The sequence below is a fragment of the Herpailurus yagouaroundi genome, unplaced genomic scaffold (genome assembly GCF_014898765.1).
Source record: "Herpailurus yagouaroundi ecotype Mexico unplaced genomic scaffold, PumYag 166, whole genome shotgun sequence".
NCBI lineage: Eukaryota > Metazoa > Chordata > Mammalia > Carnivora > Felidae > Herpailurus > Herpailurus yagouaroundi.
The window spans coordinates 103499-110634 of NW_024412407.1; the positions used below are offsets into that span (position 1 = coordinate 103499).

Sequence of the window (7136 nt, forward strand, 5' to 3'; positions counted from 1 at the left end):
ATAAAAATCAGATAGGACCAAGACAGAATGTTGATTACCTGAGCAGATGTGGCAAAGGCCAAACCATTGAAGAGCTCTGGTTGTTCTACTGAATGACTTTCAGGATTATCTCCAACCTAAAGCTGGATTTCTGTTTTCACCCAACATAAGTATTTATATATCTATCATCTTGCTTCTCTGTTGCATTCATGGCCAGTTCCTTGAGGCAATGATATTTATATAATCATCAGGCTGAGTATAAGTATTATGACATTTTAGTTCTTACATATTGAGAAAAGAGGAAATATTGTTTTCACCTACATGTTCATTTCTTCATCTCATTACCATAAATATACCTAAGTCAAAATATAAAGATAATTTATAAGATAGTTTTTTATTTCATCAGATTTGTAGAAAATCATTATCATTTCTCAAAAGCAAAGTAAGAGCTTTTATTAGAGTTTATCTTACATTAATCATTTCAAACAATGTCCCATTAGTATATATAATTAATAGCAAATACTAATATTTTGACATTGTTATTTTAATATTTTACAACTGATATCTTTACATAAATTTTCTTGATATTTTTACCAGAACAGAAGCATAGTAGGAGGTAATGATGGAAAACCATACAACTGTGACAGTATTTATCTTAGCAGGATTGACAGAGGAGCCAAAGGTGAAGATTGTGCTATTCGTCTTCCTGCTTCTCACCTACTTGCTAAGCAACTCAGGCAACTTAATTATCATTACCCTTACTTTGCTGGGTTCTCATCTCAAGGCCCCTATGTATTTCTTTCTTCAAAAATTTTCCTTCTTAGAAATTTCTTATGTAACTGTGTATTTACAAATTGCTTGTAAGCATGGCAACTGGGGACAAAACCATTTCCTATAACTGTTGTGCAGCTCAGTTATTTTTTGCCTTCCTTCTTGGAGCATCCGAATTTTATCTCCTGGTTGTCATGTCCTATGATCGTTATGTTGCCATCTGTAAGTCCCTGCATTATACAACCATCATAGCAGCAAAATCTGTATCCAGCTGATCCTAAGCTCTTGGATCACTGGCTCCCTCATAATCTTTCCAGGATTCATTTTAGTCCACAGAAGCCTGGACTTCTGTGACTCCAATATCATTGATCATTTCTACTGTGACACTGCTCCCCTCCTGCAGATCTCCTGCACAGATACACATGTGTTGGAAATTATGAGTTTCATCTTAGCTTTGGTGACTCTGCTGGTCACCTTGGCATTACTGATTCTACCGTACACATATATTGCCTGACAATTTTAAAAATCCCTTCTGCCAACCAGAGAAAAAAGGCTTTCTCCACTTGTTCTTCTCACATGATTGTCATCTCCCTCTCATATGGCAGCTGCATCTTCATGTACATTAAACCCTCGGTCAAACAGAGGATATCCTTAATGAAGGGAGTAGCAACTCTCAATACCTTGGTTGCACCACTTTTGAACCCTTTTATTTGCGCTCTAAGGAACCAACAGGTGAAGTAAGCATTTAAGAACTTGCTACAAAGAGTCCTGTCTTTATCCAAGTAGAATCATAATGAGGTTTATAAGGAAATTTATAAGGCAATTTGCAAAGGAAGTGCTTAGATTGGGTCCCGATGTCACTATTGCATCATCCAATATATAATCATACTGTTCTTTCACTTATTTCTGAAGTATCATGATGTTTACATTGGCTCTTTTTTCTCAATATATGCCTTCCTGTTCAAAATACTGACACTTTATTTTTCTGTTCCATTGTAAGCATTCTCAAATTTGACTCTTTCCTCTCCTCTTCTTCCATTTAATTGTAGCAAATATATGAAAGATTGTTTTCATCAACTTTATGCGTTAGATCATGGAGACTTAATTATTTCCATGCATGTGCAGTATATTTTGTTCTTATATTTGATTTTCTGTAAACTCTTGATAAATTCAAAACAACTAAATGATGTGTCTTCCTTGGGATTTTTCCTTTGTTTGGCTTTTTATGTTTTGATATTCATTCTCTACTGTTTTTAAATAAATATATTTAAGAGTAGAAAGTTGAGATTAAAATGCCAATTTGAGAATTTAAAAAGAAATCCCACTAGGCTAGTGTAATAAAAAATATGGTATATATATTTTATACTACATTTTATTCTATATAATAAGTAAATACTGACTCATGTAAGTGTACTCAATCTGGGTAACTTTGATTAAGAATAAAATGCTGCCTAGACAGATCACATTTGATACTTTAACAGCTATTCCTTATACGTGTTATAATTGTTTTCCTTAGAGTCTACATTTATAATGTAATAATAACCAAGTATTTTATTCTGTGATGTTTTTAAGGCTAATTTGAAAGTATAAAATAAGTATAAGTATACTATCCATATTAAAAAACAAAACAAAACAAAACTTATAGCATAAATTATTCTGATTTTATCTTGTGAAAAAATGATCTTCTAAGAGGTACAATAAGTTACTCGTGGTCACATGACTAGTAAGAAAGATAGAATTGAAATCATTTCTGCTTGATTCCAGAGGCTATGTCTATGGTACCAGCACTTCACAGTTTGTGGCAAAGAGTCGTTTACATGTATACCAAAATGATTATGGCTTCAGTTTTGGGGTTGGATGTAGAGGTGCAATAAAAGACTCTCAAGCTGGTTATGTTGGCTGGTGTTGTAGTTTACTGTAGTGTCTTGTTATTTTATATATGTGACATGCCACTTAAAAATCTAGAAAGCTTTGTAATATAGCAATTATGTACTTGTAGGGTGCTTCTTACAGTTTTACTATATGACCTGCTGTCGAGTCATAGAGTCAGATTGTCCTGAAGTAGATAATTGCTTTTGTATACCCAAGATAATCTCTCTCTCTCCCACTCAGTCTCTATCTCTCTCTATTTCTCTCATGCACACGTGCATATACACACACACAAACATACTTATCTCTATATTTACCTCAATAATTTCTTTTTCTTTTTCTTTTTGTAGGATGATTTCCATAATTTGTATATGAGTCCATAAACCACAGTTAGCCAATCAAGGCAATGGACTCTCTGATTAGCTCAAGGTTACGCTTCTATCCTAGGTTTTACAGATGACCATATTCTCTCTACAAACATCTAAATTACTGTTAGGCATGAGACCAAAGTCAGTTCAGTAAAATACAATTTAATAAATTTTTGTAAATACTAGAGAGAATATTCTTTACTGCATGTTTACAGCTATAAAAAATAAATACAGAGCTTTCAGGGATCCATTAAATAGAACATGTATACCTCACTATGAAGCCAGAGTAAAGAAAGGCAGAACCAAAAAGGAAAAAAAAAAATAAGAGAGTATGAATACCAATAACTTCATTTTTTTCATTTTCAGTAACCAAAAATAACAAAAGCTAGCATCCCGTGGAATCTCAGGTTGGATTTCCTATACTCATAACCAAGATGAGTCTTTTTAATTGTCATATCTACTAAATGTTCTCTATACCCCACTGTGTATCTCTTGGCCCTTGGTGGCTTTGTCCTCAGGTATTAAGCAAGAGAAAATGAAAACTAAGAAGAATTTCATTCCCTATATTTTTTATCTATTAGGTTTTTACTTAATGTTTATCTGAATACCACCAGGCCAAGTATTTCTAGAAATTTGTCCCAGAAAAGTACAAGTTTTTAAATGTGTTAATTTTAGAGCAGTTTTAGGTTTACAACAAAATTGAAAAGAAGGTATAGAGATTTCCCATATAACCATGGACCTCAAACGTGCATAGCCTCCCCCATTTACAATATCCCTCAGCAGAGTGATATGTTTCTTATAATTGGTGAACCTACATTAACACAGCATAGTTACCTAAAGTCCATAGTTTACATTAAGGTTTACTTTTGGTGAATCCACATTCTATAGGTCTGGACAAAAGTATACTTACTGATAGATAGATATGTAGGTTGACAGATGATACAGATGGAAGATATATAGATATATAGGTGATATACATAGATATATAGATATAAATCCTTTGTACCCTGCCTATTCATCACTTCTCACCCCTCACTCCCCAAAAACTGCTTATTTTATCGTGATCATAGTTTTTCCTTTTGCAGAATGTTATATAGTTGGAATCATAAAATATGTAGCTTTTTCAGATTAGCTTCTTTCACTTAGTGACATGCACTTGGGTTTCCTTCATGTCTTTTCATGGTCTGATAGCTCATTTCTTTTTTAGAATTGAATAATATTCTATTTTCTAGATGCATCATAGTTTGCCCATTTACCTACTAAAGGGTATCTTAGCTGCTTCCAAGTTTGGGAAATTATGGATAAAGCTGCTATAAGGATCTGTGTGCAGGTTTTTGTGTGACCTATTTTGGTGAGTCAATACTGAGATGGGTGATTACTGGATCATATGGTAAGAGTGTTTAATTTGTAAGAAACCACCAAATGTCTTCCAAAGTTGCTGTACCATTTTGCATTCTACCAGCAAAAAAATGAAAGTTCCTGTTGCTTCACATCCTCATCACCTTTGGTGATTTAAGTGTTCTAGGGTTGGCCATTTTAATATGTGTGCAGTGGTTTCTCCTTGTTTTCATTTACATCTCCCTGATGGTATATGATGTGGATCTTCTTTTCATGTGCTTATTTTCCATCTATGTATGATCTTTGGTGAGGTATCTGTTAAGATCTTTGGTCCAGTTTCTAATCTTGTTCATTTTCATTGTTTTTTTAATATGAAATTTATTGTCATATTGGTTTCCATAAAACACCCATTGCTCCTTCCAACAGGTGCCCTCCTCAATGCCCATCACCCACCCCCCTCTCCCTGCCACTCCCCATCAACCCTCAGTTTATGCTGTTTTTAGAGTCTCTTATGGCTTGGCTCCCTCCCTAACTTTTTTTTCCCTTCCCCTCCCCCATGGTCTTCTGTTAAGTTTCTCAGGATCCACATACGAGTGAAAACATATGGTATCTATCTTTCTCTGTATGACTTATTTCATTTAGCATAACACTCATTTCCATCCGCATTGCTACAAAAGGCCGTATTTCATAATTTCTCATTTCCAAGTAGTATTCCATTGTGTATATAAACCACAACTTCTTTATCCATTCATCAGTTGATGGACATTTATGCTCTTTCCATAACTTGGCTATTGTTGAAAGTGCTGCTATGAACATTGGGGTACAAGTGCCCCTATGCATAAGCCCTCCTGTATCCCTTGGGTAAATTCCTAGCAGTGCTATTCCTGGGTCACAGGGTAGATCTATTTTTAATTTTTTGAGGAACCTCCACACTGTTTCCCAGTGTGGCTGCACCAGTTTGCATTCCCACCAACAGTGCAAGAGGGTTCCCATTTCTCCATATCCTCACCAGCATCTATAGTCTCCTGATTTGTTCATTTTAGCCACACTGGCTGGCATGAGGTGGTATCTGAGTGTGGTTTTGGTTTGTATTTCCATGATGAGGAGTGATGTTGAGCATCCTTTCATGTGCCTGTTGGCCATTTGGATGTCTTCCTTAGAAAAGAGTCTATACATGTTTTCTGCCCATTTCTTCACTGGATTACTTGTTTTTCAGGTGTGGAGTTTGGTGAGTTCTTTATAGATTTTGGATACTAGCCCTTTGTCTGATATGTCATTTACAAATATCTTTTCCCATTCCATCGTTTGCCTTTTAGTTTTGTTGATTGTTTCCTTTGCTGTGCAGAAGCTTTTTATCTTCATGAGGTCCCATAAGTTCATTTTTGCTTTTAATTCTCTTGCCTTTGGAGATGTGTCAAGTAAGAAATTGCTACGGCTGAGGTCAGACAGGTTTTTTCCTGCTTTCTCCTCTAGGATTTTGATGGTTTCCTATCTCACATTCAGGTCCTTCATCCATTTTGAGTTTATTTTTGTGAGTGGTGTAAGAAAGTGGTCTAGTTTCATGCTTCTGCATGTTGGTGTCCAGTTCTCCCAGCACCATTTGTTAAAGAGACTGTCTTTTTCCATTGATATTCTTTCCTGCTTTGTCAAAGATTGGTTGGCCATACTTTTGTGGGTCCAATTCTGGAGTTTCTATTCTATTCCATTGGTCTATGTGTCTGTTTTTGTGCCAATACCATGCTATCTTGATGATTACAGCTTTGTAGTAGAGGCTACAGTCTGGGATTGTGATGCCTCCCGCTGTGGTCTTCTTCTTCAATATTACTTTGGCTATTCAGGGTCTTTTGTGGTTTCACACAAATTTTAGGATTGCTTGTTCTAGCTTTGAGAAGAATGTTGGTGCGATTTTGATTGGGATTGCATTGAATGTGTAGATAGCTTTGGGTAGTATTGACATTTTGACAATATTTATTCTTCCAATCCATGAGTATGGATGTTTTTCCATTTCTTTGTATCTTCTTTGATTTCCTACATAAGCGTTCTATAGTTTTTAGCATACAGATCTTTTACATCTTTGGTTAGGTTTATTCCTAGGTATTTTATAATTCTTGGTGCAACTGTGAATGGGATCAGTTTATTTGTCTTTCTGTTGCTTCATTATTAGTGTATAAGAATGCAACTGATTTCTGTACATTGATTTTGTATCCTGCAACTTTGCTGAATTCATGTATCAGTTCTAGCAGACTTTTGGTGGAGTCTGTTGGGTTTTCCATGTATAATATCATGTCATCTGCAAAAAGTGAAAGCTTGACTTCATCTTTGCCAATTTTGATGCCTTTGATTTCCTTTTGTTGTCTGATTGCTGATGCTAGCACTTCAAACACTATGTTAAACAACAGCGGTAGAGAGTGGACATCCCTGTCATGTTCCTGATCTCAGGGGGAAAGCTCTCAGTTTTTCCCATTGAGGATAATATTAGCTGTGGGCTTTTCATAAATGGCTTTATGATGTTTAAGTATGTTCCTTCTATCCTGACTTTCTCAGGGGTTTTTATTAAGAAAAGATGCTAAATTTTGTCAAATGCGTTTTCTTCATGGATTGACAGGATCATAATGTTATTTTCTTTTATTAATGTGATGTATCACATTGATTGATTTGTGAATGTTGAATGAGCTCTGCATCCCAGGAATGAATCCCACTTGATCATGGTGAATAATTCTTTTTATATGTTGTTGAATTAGATTTGCTAGTATCTTATTGAGAATTTTTGCATCCATATTCATCAGGGATTTTGGCCTGTAGTTCTCTTTT

The 7136-nt window shown here is 35.2% G+C and overlaps 1 pseudogene; it reads left to right on the plus strand.

Moving 5' to 3' along the window:
• Positions 1–601: 601 nt before the first annotated feature.
• Positions 602–1536, plus strand: LOC121039035 (olfactory receptor 6C76-like; annotated as a pseudogene).
• The last annotated feature ends 5600 nt before the right edge of the window (positions 1537–7136 follow it).